The sequence below is a fragment of the Sinohyriopsis cumingii genome, chromosome 7 (genome assembly GCF_028554795.1).
Source record: "Sinohyriopsis cumingii isolate HCF-2022 chromosome 7, ASM2855479v2, whole genome shotgun sequence".
Classification (NCBI taxonomy): Eukaryota; Metazoa; Mollusca; class Bivalvia; order Unionida; family Unionidae; genus Sinohyriopsis; species Sinohyriopsis cumingii.
The window spans coordinates 98,511,927-98,534,863 of NC_142967.1; the positions used below are offsets into that span (position 1 = coordinate 98,511,927).

The following is a 22,937-nucleotide window of genomic DNA, read 5'->3' on the forward strand; positions in this document are numbered from 1 at the left end:
GTACGTACTTGTCCGAAAAGTGATGTGTTTGTAGGGGTATTATTTTTCACGTAGCTTTAACAATTTTGCAGTCATATCACTACGATGTATGCAGTGCGGCAGCTCATAGTGATGTCTAGCACTGGGGCATCATGCCGCAGACATGTAGCATGATGTCCCACCCAGTAACATTATCCTTAAACCAGGCCGATCCGTCCAAACACTAGCCTCTTAATGCTGAGTGCCAAGCGAGGCAGCTGTTAGTACCATTTTTAGAAGTCTTTGGTATGACTTTGTCGGGGTTTGATCCCACGACCTCCCGCATCCGAGGCGGACGCTCGAATCACTAGGCTACTGTAGCAGTCCAAAAAGAGATTGTAGAGTGTATGGTGTAAGGTCTTTTTGAACTTTCATCGGAGGTGTTTAACTTTGAAATCGTTTTTGTATAGAGGAGAAAATTCCTAATTTGTCTTTTAATTCCAGCATAAAGATTCAAGAAAAAGAGATTAATACCTTTTCAAACATAATACAATATGCAGGAGACGGAATGCGTGAAAACGTAATTCACCAATTTAAAACAAGAGATGACACCTTCTTACAACGTAAGTACAGATCCTACAAGTAGCAAACGGAAAACATTTACAATAATTTAATTTGCAAATAATCACTAAGTTAACACTGATAACGAGAATGTGCATGACATTGCATTGGGTAATACCGTATGGGAGGAAACAAACAATGCAACACTAGATATATCAGTGTTCCAATAATAATCAGTAGAATATGATTGAAGCGTCATCGAATTGGGCAATTCTATTCATAGTATGAAGTGCTGGAGAGATAGATTGGAAATGAATGGAAGCAAACAGCGGAATGTTAAAGAAATGCTGACAAAAATATCTTAGAAGTACAGACATGGTAAGCTCATCTAGTTTATTGAAAAGGATAAGGTCATAAACGTTTGTATAGGCGCAATGAACAATATAGATCTGGAATAAAGGGAAACAATTTTTATACATTCTGGACACTGCATTATATAACAATGCAGATAATTTCTTCATAAGTATACAAAATTATATGTAACCAAGCAAAATATATTTTTGACATGTAGAAGATATCCTCCAAAAATGTATACTACTTGATCGCATCGTGTCGAATAGATTTACAATAAAATATTATTTATCACCATACCGTAATGTTAAACAGTGTAGAGACTATATGAATGCTAGTTGTTTTGATGAAAGGTTTACACCAGTCCTTACAAAATAATTATTGATAGAAATTACAATGTGGAATGTCATCACGCTCTTAATGGGCACTGTTATCTATGCGCAAAATACAGGGATTATAGTGACAAAGAAAACTTAGCATCAATAACAAAATCATCAACAGAGGAACCATGCGTAAAGATGCAGAATAGGCAGCATTAGTTTCAGTTCACATTGATTTACAAGAGGTACAACATAATGTAACATTTGTAATACTTTGTTGAAAATGCCCAGTTTTCTCGATAAATAACAGACCGTACAAAATATATTATGATCCTTTCATTCACACGTCAGGTAAATGTAAGCTGAGTCACAATATGATGAAAGATTAAGCGGCTTAAAGATCGAAAATCAAACTGAAGACGTGACTTGTTACGATACAACAGTTCAGACAATCAACACGAACAATATTGCTATATGATAAATTAGTTTTCCGTTGTCTAAAATTGTACCAATGTAAATATTACATATGTTGCATATTGTGCATCTATTATATCGATTAGCATGTGTTGCGTAAACATTAGGGACCATTGTAATGTTCCCTACGTTTTCCTGGAGCTAATTGTTTCTTATACAACTTTATGTGAAGGTAATGGATAACTCGTGCACAATAGAAGAGATTTTGTATTAATGTTTTCTGATACCATGAACCCTTAAATTGTTTTCTTACTGCATACAATTATAATTCAGCCGAGTTCAAAATGTCATATTACTTTTCAAGTAAAGGTGATTTTAGATATGTATCCTACAATTCTCTTGACATATTAGTAGTAGTTTATGATTTAAAACTTGTCATTTTTATTCATGTATTATGAAAGTTTTGTTTAATATATAATTGGTTTTTGCATGTTTATGTTCCTCAGTTGTGAGCAGTTCGTTTTAAAACCGAGGTGCTTCAGTTTTCCAGTTGGAGATAAATATGAATGGAACTAACTATTTAGTATTTATATTACAGATGAAGGCGATGCACATTTGCGTAAAACACATGCTGTCAGGTAATGTAATAATGATAACGCAACACAAGTTACCAGTTTTATACAAATTAAACAGGTTAAATAGAGCAGCATCTTTGCAGAATACTGCTGTACTTCAATTAAAAGTCTATTTTGTTTTTAAATGAATTTTAAGAAATATTTCACTTTTGCTGACCTTATTCTATGTGTATCTGATATCTGTATTGTGTATATCATGGCATAATAATAACTGTAACAGAAAACTAAGTATTTGTATCACTGTTTACAAAATTTGAAAACATTTAGTTAACGTAGCTTTGCGTCGGATCCGCATTGCGACCTAAAACTTTAATTCAGATGGTGGCCTAGAGTGAATGTCAATGTTCTGAGTGGTTTTATAAAATGTTGAAAGTGCGTGTGCTATGGGGCAGATTAGTTGGTTTAAGTTACTCGTATTTGTTATGGTTAATGATCTTGGGTGAAATTCAGTGATCTAGGACTTCACACAATTCTGAACACTATTGGTATATGGTTGTCAAACAAAGAATTGAAGGATTGTTTGATGTGATGCTCTAGAATTTTGCTGTGGAAGAAAATTGATTAACATGTTAATCTGTATAGAACATAATAGAAGACCCCTGACACATACATATATACCTTCTTCTGTCAAAACAATGTCATCATGTATTTGAAAATTACGACAACAAATAAATTACAAAACGCTATAAGCGAAGTTATTTTATATTGAACAATGTTAACGAAGTTATTTCCTTGGTATTGAGCAATGTTTATAAGACGTTACATACAATATTTAGCGGGCTAAGTAAAATATGTAAAATGCCAATTTAATCTTTGTCAATTGATTTAACTTAATAATATGATGATTATGTCATTGAGTAGTGAAAATGTACGGTTGCCACCCTGCAGACCACATCATTTCGTATCTCTGACAATAATAATAAAGCAATTTATAAGTTCGCTTACTACACAAGTTAATGCATAATCTTTATTATTTCCAATACAGATTTATCTTCTTACAGAGCTTGTTGTTATGGTTAGCTGCCAATCTGACTAAGACATTCGAACAAAAGTATATTCATTTATATGCATTCGAAATGTCATTTTCATAGCTAAATCATGGAAGTTCAGAGCGTTGAATCCCCGTCTTCCCTGTAGTTGTGTTGCTTAGCTGGTATACCACAGTCTCAGGAAAACAGCACCCTTATTCGCCATGATCAGATCATGAGCCTTAGTACACTTATACATTATCGGAGGTCTTAACGGTCTCAAGATGATTCCATCATATGCCAAGCATATTCCACCATAGGCTAGAAAAAATTGAAACGTTTGTATTTAAACTCTACCAAAACAAAAGCTAACTACTTAGATTATATATAACGCTTGCTCCTCAAAATGTACACAACAACGGTTGAACGAAGTGTAATGGCAGTAATACAATTAAAATATGAAACATTGTAGAAACAAATGCCTCTCACCTTTAACCTGTTTATGCTTAAGAAAGCAACATACAATTAAAACTTATGGAAGGAATATATTCCATGCAAGAATGCAACATGTATGTCCATGTTATCTTGGTGCTCACGAACTACTAGTGTCACATTATATTACTGAGGAACCTTTCCTACTGATCTTTTTCTGTATTTATCTGCATACGTTTGTAAAACAAATAATTAAACATAAAAACAGATAATCAAACTAACAAACAAATAATATAAACACTATTGACTGAGCCTAAATGGAAGCTATATTCGAAGGATGAATGATCAAAGTCCAACCTATATTCTTTTTTCATAAGGGATACATAATCAAAGAACTGTACCTCTGATGTATCACTACATTCAATAACCTCTTAATATTAAATGCTTCTTTACTTCATTCTAGGTTTAGGTGCCTTAGGATTTATGTATTCTATGTTTTTTAATTAACAGCTGGGACACAACTTAGAATAAGTCAGAATAAGTTATGTAGAAATGTTCTAAAATAGTACACTTTGAATAAAATGACCAGTCTATATAGTTATCATGAGTTATTCAGAACCAGTCAATTAACATCCATGTACATTGGTCATCCTATTGGGTCTTGTGTAGATCATGATGCTGCGGTTTCTAACTACAAGAACAATGATATCTTACTCGCACAAGGTGTTTAGAAAAAATCTGAGAAAACTATAATCAACAAATTAGTGCAGTCATAACAACAAACCTGACGATATTAGCATCTAATGTATTGTATATCCTGACAAATGCGTAAGAATTAAACATTTACTTGCAAACAAAGAAAAATACATGAGCCATCAAGCAGACATATAACTACCTAGTTTTTATAAGTATGTCCTATCTTGACTGATACTAAGATTCGCGAATTAAATTTTTCAGGCATGCACATACCATTTTCAGAAGTCTTGTTTCAAGATATCGACTATATTCAATAAAATTGCACTACTTTTATGGCGGATATCTCTTATACAACAATGGTTGTCTCACTTAAAATACCATAATTTCCTGATGACGATTAAATTTAAAGTTGTAAGAAACATGTACATATATAAGAAGCCTGCCATATATAAGTTACCTGTAAGGGTCTTTATCGTCTTGGCATGGAGGAACTGATCCTCAAACTTCAGATTATGATCAAATATACTAGTAGGACTCTCCTTTCTTACATTTACACGAATAGCATTTGTTGCAATGCCGATGAAACAATCCAAATAGTTCCCAGAGGACAAGGTGCTTCCATGAATCGAAAGAAGACATAGTTTTATAAATCTCGGGACACTCATGAAGATTAGGAAGGGGACGCATCCAAGTTGTTCACACGAATACCATGCGTAATGGACGACGTTTGATACTACTGTCCTGTTTCCCATGCAACAATGATCATTTACGCCGCATAGATATTGTTTTAGATGTATGTCATTCAATCGTATCGTAAATCCATCTGAAGCATGGTCAGTCGTGTCGTATTGGATGGTTCCTTTACAGCCATAACATTTTAATATGAGTTTCTTCTTCGTGTTTAGTTGAGTAAATGATGGAAACACGTGACAAACTAGCTGTGTCTTATAGGACCAATCCGTTATGTTATTCGCAGATGAGCATCTCATAAGAACATTTCTCCAACTGCTCTGAGAACCTCGGTTTGACATATGTAACATTCTTTCGTCTGCCGGAAAAAAATACCATGCAGATAATATGAAAATGCATTCTTACGTAGATGATATAGCAGAGGTAGTACACATAAATCAAAATATCAACATAACAGAACATACTTGTATTTCATTCATATTATAGAGCGGTACACTAGGATAACAATGAAGTTATATTTCCAAAAAAATACCTGAAGCAAAAGGTTATTTTGGTCGTATCCGGAAGAACAGAAACTCTAATAATTTACCAGCATTACTCGAAATGCCTTTAATTACATTAAACATATATTTGGAGATTCAGATATTTGTTATATATGTATCTATTTATTTGCGTCTGATTACGCCTACAAATATAATTGAATTCGTCTCATACCTCACTTACATAATATATTTCATATCATATTACCGTATTTTTGGATCTTGGTACTTCTTATTGTTAATAAATAATGATTATATATGCTGATAAATGTGTTGGTGTTAGTATATATTGCCACTTTAAACAATGCGAAGATTTTCACAATATATATATATATATATATATATATATATATATATATATATATGGGATTAATCAAGGCGCATTGAAGATGAATTAAATTGTATTATTGCAAAAAATGATTTCGACGTTTGTAGATGATTTAACATCTTAAGGACTGTCGATTTTGATCACACAATTGTGAAGCCAACTGTGTTAAAATTATGAATGATTATATACCCTTTTGTGAAGATATATCGGATAAAATGCGAGAGTTTATTTGAAAAACAAAACTTTGGAAATTAATTGTGAAACAACTTTTACTAAATCAACACGATATATTACATTGCTTTAACATTCTAACTTTATGGTCTTGTGTAACAAATACTCGTAAACATATGCACTTTCCTACTGTAACTATACTGCTCTAATGACTATTATAAAACGAGTACGTTTTTCATAAAAACATGATGTATACAGTTCACTATATAATTCATTATGCTTGCTTTTCTGGGTGCAGATGAATATGTAATTTGATAATATCGTCACCTAACAAATGCTGGTATCTAATTGAATCAAATGAAAAACGATACGATTCACGTATGTCAATGCTAATAATATGGCTCATAAACTAATTAATGTTTCCATATTATTATTATTATTTTTTTATTATTATTATTATTATTATTATTATTATTATTATTATTATTATTATTATTATCAGTAGTAGTAGTAGCAGCAGTAGTATTATTAGCATTGTTATTATTATTGACTTTGTGTCCAAAAATGTAAGAAATATGAAAAATAAGGCTGAAACGTTCAGATTGACTTACCAAATCTATATTGATTGTCTGTGCTGGCCTTTTGCAATCCAGATATCTCTTTTATGAAAAAAATGTAGACGAGGCTCAAAATAAGGCCTGCTGCACAGAAGATCCGAAACACATATTCTTGGGTTTTCATTCCTTTACTTACCGGCTTGAGGATATATAAACTATGCTTTATTGCTGCAATTACATATTGGTAGATGCATTTTAGTAAGAGATATACACCCATACACCTAAATAAAAATTATATACTGATATCAAGTTTCATTGTACCTGCAAACTTAGATTCACTTGCGATCATTGCACGTGTTAGGTATAATGCATACAGGCAAGAGCTGTTCTAATTGATGACAACACAAACATTGCAGACAAAAATCAGTATGTTATGCATCCGCTTTCAACAACTGGTCTTTGGAAATTATACACGTATCAATATTATTTGATGATTATCTGCCTCTTATATTCGTATCTTCATTGATTTCTTATTATTTTGTACGACATCGATATCGACATTAATTAGAGAACATTTGCAAACTGATTATGCTAAACGCTAGCGTTTTCAAAGGATTGCAATAAAGGTTTTTAAATATTAAGAATTGTCCTGACAGGTACGAGGTATATGTAGTCCGTCTACTTCTATTTCCGGAATAAAGCGATGGCTAGACAAGTGACGAATGAATGCTGTGTTTTATCGCTTGAAGTAATAATGTTGCTGTTAACGAACAGATAAATAAAGCTGTTACGTTTTATGTAGTGTATTGATTGTAGCTATCTTAAGCAATGGAACAACACAAAACAGCAAAAACTGAATCGATTGTTTTTAAAGTTTGTTATGTTTACTTATTTAATTTTTGACAGCATTTTTATATAAGATGTTAGAAGGATGACACTGTAGCTCCAACACGTCCGATAAGGTTATGAATATACATTAATTACAACCTTGTAAAACATTTCGTTGTAATCATACTGGATTGAGAAAACTGAAGCAATGTACTCGTAATGATCAAAGTGTAGCATACATTTGTATCGAATGTGGGCCAAATATAAATTGTTTTAACTAGCCGGTATTCAAACATAAACGACATGGACTGATATGCACAACTTGTATCTTCACAAACAGTTAGGTTGAATATTTGCCTGTATATTGCACATGGCTGATAAACTACATGTGTTGTTTTTCATTTATATAAATGTAATTGATGACTATAATTTTAACCAACACTGATTATCATTCATTAATATTGTTCTCGTCAATTCTATAATATTTGAATATTTGTTTCTAATTACAGGTCAATATGTTTTTTTCCATCTTTTTCTTAAGGATACACGTTTTGCTTCGTTAGTCCTCTTCGATCGAACCCCAAGCATACAAAACGAATGTTAACACTTCCAGGTGGTCTTATTGATCAGAAAATAAATAAAGTAACTAGTACTATCTTACCACTATATCTTTTGACAGCGTAATTTACAATGTGTGTGATTAACGAATATTTCATTATTTCGTATGTCGTTTTTATACAGTTTTCTGTGCCAAATTTCAATATTAGCCTCAACCATTCCATTTAAGTATCTGACATACATCTATTGAGACCACATCTACCAAGAGTTAAAATGTAAAACGAGTATTTTAGCAACTCCCTTTAAGAACTATAAAACACAAACATTAATTCAAATATACTAGACTGTTTTTTATAACAAAGATATTGTTTGTTCTATGGTGTTAATGCAATATGTTAAAGTATTTCTGATTCATATCATGATGAAATGTTGAGAATAATAGCAGTGCAGTTACAACATTTTAAACACTCCTCTGCGCTTACGCCCCAATTTCTTCTGGAACTATTGAAAACAACTGTCATCTCAATGTAACCATTTTGCAAAGTACAAACAATCGATTTATAACGTCTGAAATGATAAAGCATTAAGTGTACTCACAACAGTCATCATAGTAAATATTCTCGTATGTGAACGCCTCCATAATTATCTTAAATTATCCAGGGCCAGCTAATGTATAAGGGTCACGTACTATATACGAAGAACCATTTTCACAATCTATGCATTGCATATTCATGCTCTCGTAAGTCTTTAAGCATCTCCGGTCAGCGGTGATTGTCTATGACAACGTTTAAATAACAATGGCGGACTCAGTAGAAGTCACTCCTTAATTTGGCCAACTTGAGTGACTGTATAGGGTGATCTCACGCGTTTGGTACATTGTATGGTACTGAGTGTAGTAGTCCTGTCATTTCTGCATGACGATGGTCTTGTAATTGTGCAATAGAAGCCATGATCTTATTAAAGAAATAATGTCCACTTAGATGGTCTATTAAATTTTGTAATAGTTTTAGTTGCAAGAGCTTATACCTTACAGACTAATCAAAGGAAGAAGACAACGATATCTGCACTAAATATTATACATACCGATTCATTTGCTAATTTGGTCTTTATTATCTTATTTTCTACTGATTTTTTCAGACTTTCCTGACATGTGTTCAAATCTAGCCCAGACTCTTCTAAATAACATGTTTATAATGTATCAATCATTGCAAAATCTTTATAAGCTACTTACAGTAAAGAAGAAAAAAAAATATATCCAAAATCTAATAAGTAATCAAAGTGATAGTATCTGAGTTATTGTTTCTAAAAAATGCTAAAACGTAATATATAGTCTTTATATAATTTTAGTTTAGTGTTTAGGAAAGAATTTATATGATTTCACATACTATTAAGCATTGTGAGACTATTCAGTCTGCCATCTGTTGATATTATTCATATTTGCTATAGATAATTTGATCATTAGTTGTTATGGTTGATCGATAAAATGGTTATGTTTTATCCTTTACACTGTGCAATAAATGTTTGTTATTAAGCAAAACAGTATACATAACTTGTGTGGCAATAAGCGTGAGCAAACATCTAAGATAAATTTTACTGACTTCAGCCATTTATTGAAAATTTAATTATCGTTCATGATGAACATACCATTTAGATTAATATATGCAAGTTATTTTGGTTTTAGATTTATGCTTTCCTCACTGAAACTCAAGTGACAGATATTAACAAATGGAAAGAAAGAAAGAAGGAAAGAAGGAAAGAAAGAGAAAAGAAAGAAAGAAAGAAACAAAGAAAGGGAGAAAGAAAGAAAGAATGAAATGAATATAGATATATAGATATATTGATATATATATATATATATATATATATATATATATATATATATATATATATATATATATATATATATATATATATATATATATAGATAGATAGATAGATAGATAGATAGGTAAATGCAGAGATTGCTAGATATTGATGCATATTATTTGATGGAGACTAAGTGCTGAAAAATATTATCTTGACCTAAGAATATATATCTCCATTTTCGCGATTTCAAGTATTTTGTTTTTATATGTCTGGAACAATAATTTCGACGGTGTCAAATTAGTAACATGGCTGCTTCGAACCTTATATATATATATATATATATATATATATATATATATATATATATATATATATATATATATATATATATATATATATATATATATATATATATATATATATGTATATATATATATATATATATATATATATATATATATATATATATATATATATATATATATATATATATATATATATATATATATATATATATATATATATATGTATATATATGTATATATATGTATATATAAATTATAAAATAAACAACACCAACACGTAGAATGTGTGACCGGTTTCGCTTTAATGCTTCATCAGACTAATACTATATCTGAAGGGACATTACATGAAGTATTGTTTTGGTATGTGCGCAAGAAGATTGCTATTTATTTTTCAAATCAGAGCTGCTTTGACTTATTCCGCCATCTTAAGTGAACAATAATTACGTAAAAAGAAACAAAGAATTGTACATCTTTTCAAGCTAGAGAAACATATTTCTGTGTTATGTTATCGGTTAACATTTCAAAATGATTTTTTTGTCAAAAAGTCATGCTTTTGGTCATGTAAAAAAATCAAATTTTATGAAGCTGATGTACATTACCTATCTGACCAATTCAGCTGCGTTCGGTATATATATATATTTGTGTAACTAATGGTACATAATGTTGTCTATAGTATGCGTAGTTCTTTTTTCATGACTATACATTATAAAGATCATCTATGGTCTACTTATTATATATATAATTTTGTACACGGGTATACAATCACATTTTAAGATATTAATTGTGTGGTTTGCGTAGGATCTATATATAACTGTCGACGTAGGTCTTTAGACCATTAATAATACAAATGATACTATGACAGTTTATAGGTTTGGTTTCTTCGAATTGAACAGATCAATCAGGTGGGTCTTTAGATGAATTAAGCTATTTCCCATTGAATGTGTTTGGCGATATGCATCGGTATTTTAAAATATTAGACTGTGTAGTAAGATATGTTGCTGGAGTATATTGCAACATATACTCCTAATAGATTAATGTGCATATAAAACAGAACTGAGCAATTAGTCTCATTCCTATTTTGGATTATTTTGTATTTCGAAGCCTTATTTCATTTGTAAAAATCGGACTGCAGATGTGTATGATTATGTACTTATAGTTGTTTGAGAGGATTATGTATTGTAATTACCGAGGGCTCATTGTACTAGACATATTCTTGGTTTTAAATAAATGTTCGGTAATGATGAAAATACAACTTTTTGACAAATTCTGAAATAAAGAATAAGCTTAAAATTTGAAGCTTTTTCCACAGATGTACACACACATACTGTTATATAATAGTATCGGTCATTTCTACTTCATCGTTGTAGAAACAAGCCCTTGGAGTTTGTAGGACTTACGTTGTAGTCTGCGACTGGACGTTTTCATGTGCATCTACGATGGATCCGAGATAAACTCGAACTGGCATTAACACATCATATTGGCTGCAACGGTCGATTTATATATGACATTTGAATCTTTCTGAGTGTGTACAAAAAGTTTGATAGCGCGCTTCTCACGTGTAAAGTCCTTGACAAGTGAGATAACTCACTGATGATGTTATTATCCTCTGTCACCAGATCCGCTACCTCATTCGTTACTTTTATCTTGTTGGTAAAGTCCACGTCATCATCATGACATGGATGTTCAGGCTTCCTCACGTATATGTTATTATAATGCACAAAGGGAACCCGCAAAGACGGTTAAGTACCCGTATTGATAGGTGTGGAATGCTTCATTAAATGTAATTGTATTCGATGAATGGTACCAATATCGTATTTATGAAAATATTATTACTAATTTACCAGGCTGGTTGTTTGTCAATGCTGACTATTGACCCCACCCAATAGTTGGATATGATACAAATTACAAAGTTGAAATCGGGTTTAGGATTATAAAATCCATCTACGTCAGTAAACACAAGTGTTTCATTTCTTATGATACACTCAGATTTTCCCACTCATTCACTGGTCAGCAGTCACACGTATTCTGTAAAGTTTTTTTCTCGTGATATAGAGGTCACCTCTTCAGACTTTGCATCCACGTATTGTTTCATCTCGACATTGGCAACATCAAGGCTGTCTTCGAAAAATGCAACCGTCACGCCGGTGTCTAATTTTGCTAATTCGCATTGATTTCAGCCAGGCCTTTCACGACGAATGTCTGCGTCCTACAAACTACATCATTGCCGTCCACGTTGTAGGTTTCAAATTTTCCAGTTTGACCATGAAAAATCACAAACTCACCGTCAGAAACGTTTAACAAAAGAAGCTGGTGGTAAATTCTTTAAAAACCACATTGATAGCACAACTTGTCTCATCCATAACGAATAGCTGAGCTAATACATCCGGAAATGCCAAGAGGCATTTTATATATTATACAGCGTAGCTTCTAAATAATGATACAAAACCACCAAGTTCTTGTGGTGTTCATGAACCGAGTTTGCTTCAATCAAATGGATGCAGAACTTAAACGGGATAGATGTCACATATTGACGTTGTACTCCAGTTGATCATCCACACCCTCAAGAACCAGCAGCTGAAATAGGTGGTGCAAACCCGTATGGGCCTAAACATATATGGGCCGTACTATGCATACAACTCAGTGAATTTCAGGCCACGTTCCCTTACCCAGGTTGTCGGTCCTGGTGTATAATGTGCTGAGGATCATCTAAAAAGGGTTCATTTAAAATAAAGACACATCGGGACTGTTCCACTAGTTTTAATTGCGAGGAAATCCAAATCGGTTAATGGATGCACTGTTAAAAGTGAGACAACAGTCGAACTTTGCCTACTCTAGGAAGCGTTCTCATTTTTAATTGATATATTCGTCCGCCAAGCAGCTCTTTCGAAAACATTACTGATGCGATCCCGACGGCCCCTATCTAAGCCGCGTTTGGTAGGTGTGGCCGTAAATAGGGCCATAATCGCCACGAGAAATGAACATTTTCCACTGGTCTTTTGCATTTGTATCAGCTACAACTTACATAACTTTAATGTTATCGAGGTGTTTATTTTGTTTGGTCCCCTCGAGCTAATCGGACAGTGTTTCAGTTAGCCATGCTGGGACAATTCATGTTGACTTTATCAGACAAGGCAGGTGCAACCAAGTCCTGTGATATACACGTGTGTCGTGATATTTTGTGTTGTGTCAAGCAGAATGTATTCGGAGGGTACTGATAACCGTTTAACTGCAACTAAACTCCAGACACTTTTAGCCGGTCAAATATTGCTGCTCTACTGGTCTGTCCGCCATTATCCCTGCATGAAATGCTATGAATACATGTTTTGCAGTGCCAACACCTTGTCGTGTAATTATTTGCCATGAAAACTGCTGAAAACCGCCTCATTTGGGTTTGTGGTTCATTTGTGTCTCCACAACTCATAATTTACAACATGCATATTTCAACAGCTAGTAACGCGAACTTCATATACATATATACTATCACTTATGAATGTGCATCATTGCTGCTGTCATTTTGCTATACCGTGAGTGTATGGTTGTCTACGAAAATTTTAACAGCTCTGCAAAACTGACAGATGCGAATGAGTGGATTGCGGACGCGGAATGCACAAGAGACTAATATTATCCACAAAAGGTGCATATACAAAACACACTTAACACAAAAATATACGAAACATTATGGAGTGACACACACTAGAATCAGTAGGGGCAATAATACAGCAAGATATTTAACTATACAAATGTGTGCAAACATAACTGTCAAACGGGGTTTAGAGAGAGCACATTCAATAGATAGTTCACTTTAATGGTGTTTCTCAATATTGTACCGCCTAACCTTTATTTGAATGGCAGGAAGAAGAGATACATTATTACCAATCTGAATTACGAATTAATATATACAGAAGCCGATAAAAAGGGATCATACTACGTAGCAGCTAGTTGGCATGTTCAAAGTAGAGGTACCTGAGAAGGTCCGAATAGACTGCATGGCTAAATTTAAGATACTGACATAAAATAATCTAACCATACATGATAGCCTGACACTTAACCGTATCGTGTTCGCGTCACCGCAAGAAACATTGGAATTAGTGCTGTAAAACTTCATGGTTTCATGTAGGTTCTAAGCCAAATAAAGTTGGATAATGTCGAGGACGAGAAAGTAAACATGATCTCAAAGTAAGTCGTGAACTTACAGGAAAATTAGATAATACGTGTCGGCTGTCACACAAAGGTCTCGCAAAGGCACATCGTCTTTATAATAAATGATACAACTATACAAATCAAAAAAGAATATTCCACGTTGGAGAGAAAGTATTAACATTTTATGGTAAATGGTTATAAGAAATGAATATGTCCACTTGATGAAAAGATTACATACTGGACTTGGGATGTATGTTAAAAATGTTATATCCCAATATGTTAAGATTATACATACATATATCCTGGTTTGGGGTAGGTACAATGGTACTGAGCGTTATATATATACATATACATATATATATGTATATATATATATATATATATATATATATATATATATATATATATATATATATATATATATATATATATATATATATATATATATATGCTGAAGACATCGAATAAAATCCAGGTGGCACACTTAAAAAAGACACCACGACAGCAGTTTCTCCAACTGAACAATAATTACTGTGTTTGACACTTCACAAATGTCAAATATACAAGATTAGTATTCGTAACTGGTTCTGTCCTTTATATTTCGAACTTAGATCTTACCAAAATAAATTGGCAGGTACTCATTGCTGATGATACCCACACCTTAGCGATTTTTGCGAATCTTAAATTTAATAACGTACTGTAACATTATGCCTTGTGCTGGGCAAAAGGATTATGAAGTTAAATATCGTTAAGTTTCACAGTACTGTTAGTATGATAAAACAATATTAATGAAAATATATATGGTTTTGGATGAGTGATTAATAAGTGATAGAATATGTATCTAATCTATACTCATTTCACCTTTTTCTTATTTTCTTCAAATCTCATCGCATTATCACAATGTACATTACAATTTGCTGTTAATATATAAAATGAACCATATATTTTATCAGCAAGCTCTTACATATTTTTTTCATAGAGATTTTCCAAGATATCATTTGACTGAGTGATCAAAATGGTTTTACCGTTGCACATTTAATGTTGTTTCATTGTTGCCTCACATCTTTTGATTCGTCTTTCCAAATATTCACTTAGTACTATTTAGCAGTGTCAATCATAGCACAACTCGTAACCTGAGAACAGATACATAATTATTGTTTAAGTTGTTGACTGTCAATTAGACTAAACCTTTATTAGACTTACTGACTGACGGTAAGATCCCTGTTTAAACCAAAGTCATTGATATTATTAAGGCAATAGTAAACTGACAAAATATGACGTGGAGAATGTATATATATATATATATATATATATATATATATATATATATATATATATATATATAATTTAAAGCGATATAAAACTCTAAACATTAATTATTTGCTCTATGGAGATGGAAATAAAGGACATACAAAGCAAGGAGGAAGAGAAAACACATTCTACAATAGACTACATTCACCTGTGCCTGATACATTAGAAATAATAAAAACAAAATGCACTGTTATTAAAATACATAACCCCTTTGAAACACCACAGCTATGAAGAAAATGTTTTTTTTTGCGTTTTCAGCGTTGCTCATTTTAAGTACGCTTTATCTTATAATAGACGCATTGTTCCAGAAAATAAACTATATTGTCATAACATGTATCACTCACGCATATATTGTTAATTGAAAGCGAATAAGCTTATACATTATCATATAGGTATAACACTCTGACTTGACAATGATATTCATGTCTTTGAAACATTTACAATTAGGGAAATTATATCAAATCATTGCATTTAAATATTGCCATATGAAGGCAAGCTTAAATAATGTATACCTGTTTATCGTCGTATAATGCCATTGGTTGATATTTCAGATATCTTGACCAGAAACCAAATGTGACCAAAGCAATAATGATGAATAGGAATATAATTTCATCATCGGTATAAATGTCAACATTCTATAATTCAAAACAAGACAAAGCACATAATACAACTATACAATCGGTATGAGCATGTATTTAAGACCTAAGGTCTCACATTAAATAGATGAAGTATTTAATTGAGTTATTTCCAGAGATACATAAAATTACTGAGCAATACGTGGTGAACACTTTTCATGAATCTTTAATTGTAACAGATCTATCTCGTATATGTTTTTTCCATTATGATTTCTTCATTATTTTTGACATATCAGAATGATTGTTTTGCTTGATTTTCAACTTAGTTATTGCATACCCGTCAGACATTTAAATATCCGATTATCAGTAATTTAACTGTGACAACTCTCTTATCAACTTAATACAATTCGCCTCCCTGCAAAAACATCTACATGAAATTGCAGCTGATATGTCCTTCGTTTAATCAAAATTACCTTTGTAGTATATGGTCAACGTCAAACGAGTTACGCTAAATTCCAGGGCCAGAAATATATGTTTTTCACCTTAACCTATCGTGCTAATGGCTTTGATATTTTACACCTATTCGAGTATGATCCCCTGTAACGATCGCGCACACGTTTCGACTTTTTTTTCTTGCGTGATATTTACACATCAATTTCATAACAGCGCCATCTGACTTAATATTAATGTGTGTACATCTGTCAATCGTCCTTATCCATGCTAAAATTCCTACACTGTATCACTTATTCAAATCAAACTGGCATTATGGATGAATGTAGGACCTACATGTACTGTGCGCCTTGAATGTGTCATTGTAACATCCTTTCCTGGATTTATTCAAACAGTGTTTAAAATTGTTTATTGCCAACAAGCTTACAAGTCCCTTATATCATTATACGCTGATTGCCAGAGCTAGGTTCATGTAATCCCATTTATATGACTCATTGCAAATCGCTTACATATTATGTATATCCGTCCTGTTTGAAATTGAACCCCTATAACGTAAAGCATATTGTTATCAGACATTCACTATATAAGCACATTAGGATGAAAACGAAACTAATATACTGCATAAATCACATAGTTGAGTAACAATTGCTTTAAAATCATATATGCGTTTTTCCTAGTCTTTAACTATTTAATGCTTCTTTGTAAAGTACATCTTATTTGGAAGTGATAAATAGTAATCACTTTCCAAAGGCAATGGCGGTGGTATCGACGTCGTGAACAATTTACAATGGTGGCGTTTGTTAAAAGTTTTTAGTTCTGTGTTCGACCTTATGCCTCTGAACGGAAGGTTCAATATTATGGAGAAATAAACTTTGATTACATATTTGGTTACGTTAAAATTTGACAATTTGCTAATATTTCCTAATGTTCTGTATAGATTTGTCAATGAAAGATTTATACGACAGCTCAAAATATCGTAGAGTCAGTGCAATTTTATTGAATATTTGCATCCTGGTTTCGGTCATTTTATATTTTAGGTAGTCTATGTTAAAAAGATAACGCTATCAACTTCCATTCATTTGTATGATTAAAAATACATCATAGGCTTATACCTTAAACGAGAGAGAGAGAGAGAGAGTGAAATAGAGAGAGAGAGACATATAGTGGGAGAGATAGAGGTGCAAGAGAAAAGGAGGAATTTATCTCAGACATTTTAAATGGTCGGATGAGCACTGTGAGCTTATTAAACATACACTCGGTTACTATATCTTCTGATCTAACACATCGAGTCGAAACTACTGCCCCCATAGGAGAACCGTAAATACTAGAACATTAACTTGGAAGCAATACCATACATTTTCGTGTGGAATATCCCCCTGACAGGTAGTCCCCAACGTTCAACACGTCATGGTCTAAATTGATTATTTAAGAAGTCACTAACACAATCAAGTTTGTTCGCATACGGACTCACACGGATATTAAAAAGGAATAAATATATGTACCTATATTGGGCAACATATTTATGTATGAACCAAATAATATGAACCGATACACACATTGCTGAATATCAGAAGTCTTACATACAGAAATCAAAGAAGATATGCACATATCTCAATGATAAGTTTCTCTATTGGGAGACGTTATATATATATATATATATATATATATATATATATATATATATATATATATATATATATATATATACCATTCAATTATTTTCCGGAAGAGTTTCCTTAATGATGGTTTCATCTATACAATGGACTTCGAATTACTTATCCTCAGGGATGCTGATACAGCCAATGATCTGTTACATATGATTGTATTCGAACTCCAAATCTGGAGTTAGTTATTAGTTTGGGATCGGACGATTACACTCAGTTGTTAATATCCTTAGGAGAATTAGGTTAGGGATATTATCTTATTATCGCTTTAAGATTGCTATCACATAGTAGGTACAGTTTTCCAATAGTATGGTCAGTTTCGTGTTTTATATTACCAGACGTTAAAAGATCACTTTATGTGATTCTGATTTGTGCAAATAAGGCCATGAAATTAGTGTACTGTATTATCTTGACTAACTGCGATGTGGAAAAACTTGTTTACCTCCACCTTCTGGAATGTTTTTTTTTTGAATGAACATTTTTGGCCACCATTTTCTGATTCGATTCGCGAACGGGATTTGGGGTAACATCATCTTGTCTTTTTTCAATATAGCCAATTTACCTCTACAGGGGTTTGTGCGGTCAATTATAACATATGACAACATGAAAAATTGATAAAACCCCAAGACAAGAACAATAAAAAGAAGTAAAGCTGCGGGTATTGCTTAGTTGAAAGCTGCGATGTGTATGTGGGTGGCGAGTCAGTATATCTGTAGCATAGAATCCACCCTATATGGAAGGGTGGTTTACATGTGAACTTACAGAAAGTAAATAAACTCAACTTTGTTCACAGAAACATGTAAACATAAAGCAATCTCCCCAACTAATAGAACTTTATCCACCCACAGCATATATACGCGGTAAATATGACATGCAAGTCCTACTCCTAAATTTTTTTTGTACGTCTTCTGTACAGTATAATATTTCAAATCAAATACTGCAAATATCCGGTCAAAAATACATCACAGTAAATATGTTTATTTCTGCATCAAGTAATCTTCATTTCACAACAATATTACAACAATGTAATGTTTAGTTGTGATGTGGAACTTCAAGGTAAACACTAGCACTGTGCTGTATATGCCAGCTCAAAACAGTACAGTGCACCGTATCAAACAAAGTGGCATCACAAGCATTGGAAACTTTGTGTTGACAAATGATTTTGTTTTTTCAAAATGTTCTGTTTATTTGGGTCTTACGCCTATTCATTGATTTATAATTAGCAAAAATGTATTATCTACTTTAACTATTTCAACTATGTTTATAAATAAATAATTTCTTCTGAAATATAAACCATGGGATATACGTAATCTCAAATGGGTATTGAGTTAATGTTACATTTATGAAACTCGTAAAACAATGCCGATCTTTTGCACGCAAGGGCTCGCAAAAGATGGGCGTTATTCAATTCGTTTTATAAATTTAATGTTAAATCCTTACCCATGTGAGATCACCTATATATGACATGATTCCTTTAAATAAAGAATACGTTTTAATATAGGTCTGTCACAGTACATATCAAACAAAAGATTCGAGGGAGTCGTACTAGGAAATGTCTGACTTAATCGGGAGTTTGTCAGTTAGTAATAAATTATGATTGGGTACGTTTCCCGCTAATGTGAGGACCCAGTCAATCAGTGTTAGCATATGTCCAGAAAATTTGAAGCGACTAGGGAAGTCGAAATCTCGTCAGTAACTTTAACAGCGTTGTTTTTTACACGACAATTGCACATATGACATCGATAGTTGTACTTCAGCGGAGCTGGTGATCAATACAGATACCAAGATTGTTTTTTTACAAGGATCATTACACAATTCTGTTTTGTTGATTGCAAACTGATATATAGTTGAAGTCGATTTGAAGTTTACTGGAAAAGGAGTAAAGACATGTACTAGATGAATGCAGTGTAGAGAAGTTAACGAAACAAATTGGGTTAGAGTGCACTGGCTAGAACGCTAAGTCAATAATAAATAGTGATAAAAGAAACACATCGTTGCAACCTTTCCTCTGTTAGAACGTTTATCTTCACTGTCGAATTACTACTTGCTATTTATTCCAAAGGTTTTGTTACAGCGTTTATTATCTCTCAGAAAATTAGCTCAATTATAACGCTTAATCAGTTTATGCGCTGAATCCAGATAAACAATGGCGATCGTTTGGAAAAGGTCAAAGAACAATGTCTCTAGGTAGCAAACACGTGATAATCACATGTTGTTTACAATGGGATGCTACCGGCTTATCAAAGTAGCCAGTTAGCAAAGGCGTACTGCAAATCATACCTCATTCATATTCGATTCAATAGAATCACGAGCTTCTTGTTCGATTAACTAAAAAATGGGAAATATTTTCTTTTCTTTTGTACTTTTATGACCAAGTAATTTACAAATATCCTTTAGCTGTCTGTTTATGTATGTAACTTGATAAAATCCATAACGCCGTAATTAAACGTGTTCGTGTTCCTTTCGAATTCTGACTACTGTGAAAATGGTATAAAATATGCTAGTCACACGCGTACCGTTTCTATAGACGTAAAGCTATAATGTTGTTCCCTTTGTTATAGTGTGCATTAACCGTTAAGCTTACTTGGGTAGGATAATGTGTATCTTGATTTCTAGGATTATGTTAATTTTGATTATGACAATATGACATCTATGATAACAAACATTGAGGATATTGCTGGTGAAATCAGTGGTTTGCTGGAAGCAATTGATGTTTTTGTTTTAGTAAATGACGAGGATGTCGATGAATCGGTAACCAGCCGTTTTATCCGGACACAGCGAGGTTCGCATTATCCTATCTGACATTAAGCTGAACCCTGGAGTCAGCGTCAGACGCCTGATATTATATATAAACTTTTGTATGTCACTCAAAATCATATTCACACAATTGCAAAAATTAATAAAAAGAACCAGTGAGAAGGTTTTTAATTGATAGCTTCGTTTCTTCAAATTAATAAAGGACTAATTTACTAGTCGTTTAGTTATTGAACAAATACGTTGACACATAAACGTGATTTTTACAATTCACCGACTGATACATATACATGCATGTTGACACTTTCATCGGACGTTACACTTATTATTTAATGGTGCCGTATTTCAATACAAATGTGTGTTGTTTGAAAGATTAATTATAAATTACTTGTCAGATTTACGTTCAACATAATAAACATGAACAAGTGCACCAACATTTAAAAGATAAACCATGATATTGGATATAACTTTTCTCGATGAAAATGTTACAAATTATCCAGTCCCCTGTGAAGTTATATTAATCTCTGATATATATATATATATATATATATATATATATATATATATATATATATATATATATATATATATATATATATATATATATGTGTGTGTGTGTGTGTGTATATATATATATATATATATATATATATATATATATATATATATATATATATATATATATATAAATTATAAAATAAACAACACCAACACGTATAATTTGTTTTATAATTTATCAAGAAAACCTTGACAACACCATGGCATCAACATATGGTCCACGAATTAGCAGTAGAACGACTTATTTAAAAACGACAAATGAAAAATTAGCAGAGAAACATGAAAAATGGATTACATGCACGCTTTCTTGAAAATTGTCTGGAAGACAATCTTGTGCCAAAGGGATTGCGTTTGAAATTAAAAGTTAAAATTGGGAATGATACAGCATCAAAGAAGTTCCAAGAATCTATTGACTCTCTTTTGGGAAAGGTATCTTTGGAAATATGTGAGAGACTAAAAGAAGAACGTCAGAGGAGAGTCATCAAGATAGGCAAGGAACTAGAAGAACATAGGGATGAACTAAAAACTTTGATAAAAGAAAAACAGACATTTTTGATGAAGAACTTAAAATGTTACAGAATCTACAGAGAGAGAAAACAATTTACCTGGACAAAGAGAAACATCGGCATCGAAAATAACTAGAGGAAAATCAAAAAGATATAATGAACAACCAACTAAATCAGCAGATGAAATTGACTTAATCAATGTAAAAAAGAAATGTGTAGTAACTAAAAATCACACACGGAATAACCAACAAACAAGACATGAAAAGGAAATGGAACAAGCATCACCAAGAACAAGAATTACCTATCGACCAAATCACATTAAAAAAAAAACAAACAATATATTCATTCGAAACAATTGCAAAAATGATCAAACAAAACACTTAACAGCCCCAGGCACACAAAAGGCGACCTATGCAGATGCAGTAAAAGATGGGGAGAAACAAACTACACAAGAATCCAACAGAACCGTTATAGCAACAATACAAAGTCTAATGGAAACCCTCAAAGATCTGTTGAAAACTACACAAACAGACGAAAGAATAGGAGATTCATTAGAATACAAAACAAAAACAGATAGAGGAAAGAAAAGAAAAGAGAAAGGGAAATAGAAAGAGGAAAAGAAACTGTGTTAAACCTTTCTAAACGATTTCTAACTAATAGTGATTAGATTCTTCTAGATAAGAGATTATCATATTGTTCGAGAACCAAAGTGCATGATAATATTAATTTAGCAGAAGCATTTTTTCAAATACACAAGATCGTTAAAATTAAAAGAATTTTTTCTCACAATCATATACATCTTCACAATATGAAAATAGTTTTCATCTGCAAAATAAGCCCTTATACAATAAAAAAGAAACAG

General features: G+C 32.3%; 1 long non-coding RNA gene across 2 annotated transcripts; it reads right to left on the reverse strand.

Annotated features, from left to right (window-relative positions):
• Positions 1-895: 895 nt before the first annotated feature.
• On the reverse strand, positions 896-8,833 carry LOC149795788 (uncharacterized). 2 transcript variants are annotated; one of them, XR_016422406.1, is made up of 4 exons: positions 8,604-8,833; positions 6,675-8,066; positions 4,793-5,383; positions 896-3,528 (listed from the first exon to the last, which is right to left on the reverse strand). It is a non-coding gene; the product is annotated as an uncharacterized LOC149795788 (long non-coding RNA). The 2 variants fall into 2 exon arrangements; XR_016422405.1 differs by having other exon boundaries at positions 6,675-6,848; positions 8,604-8,818.
• Between the last annotated feature and the right edge of the window lie 14,104 nt (positions 8,834-22,937).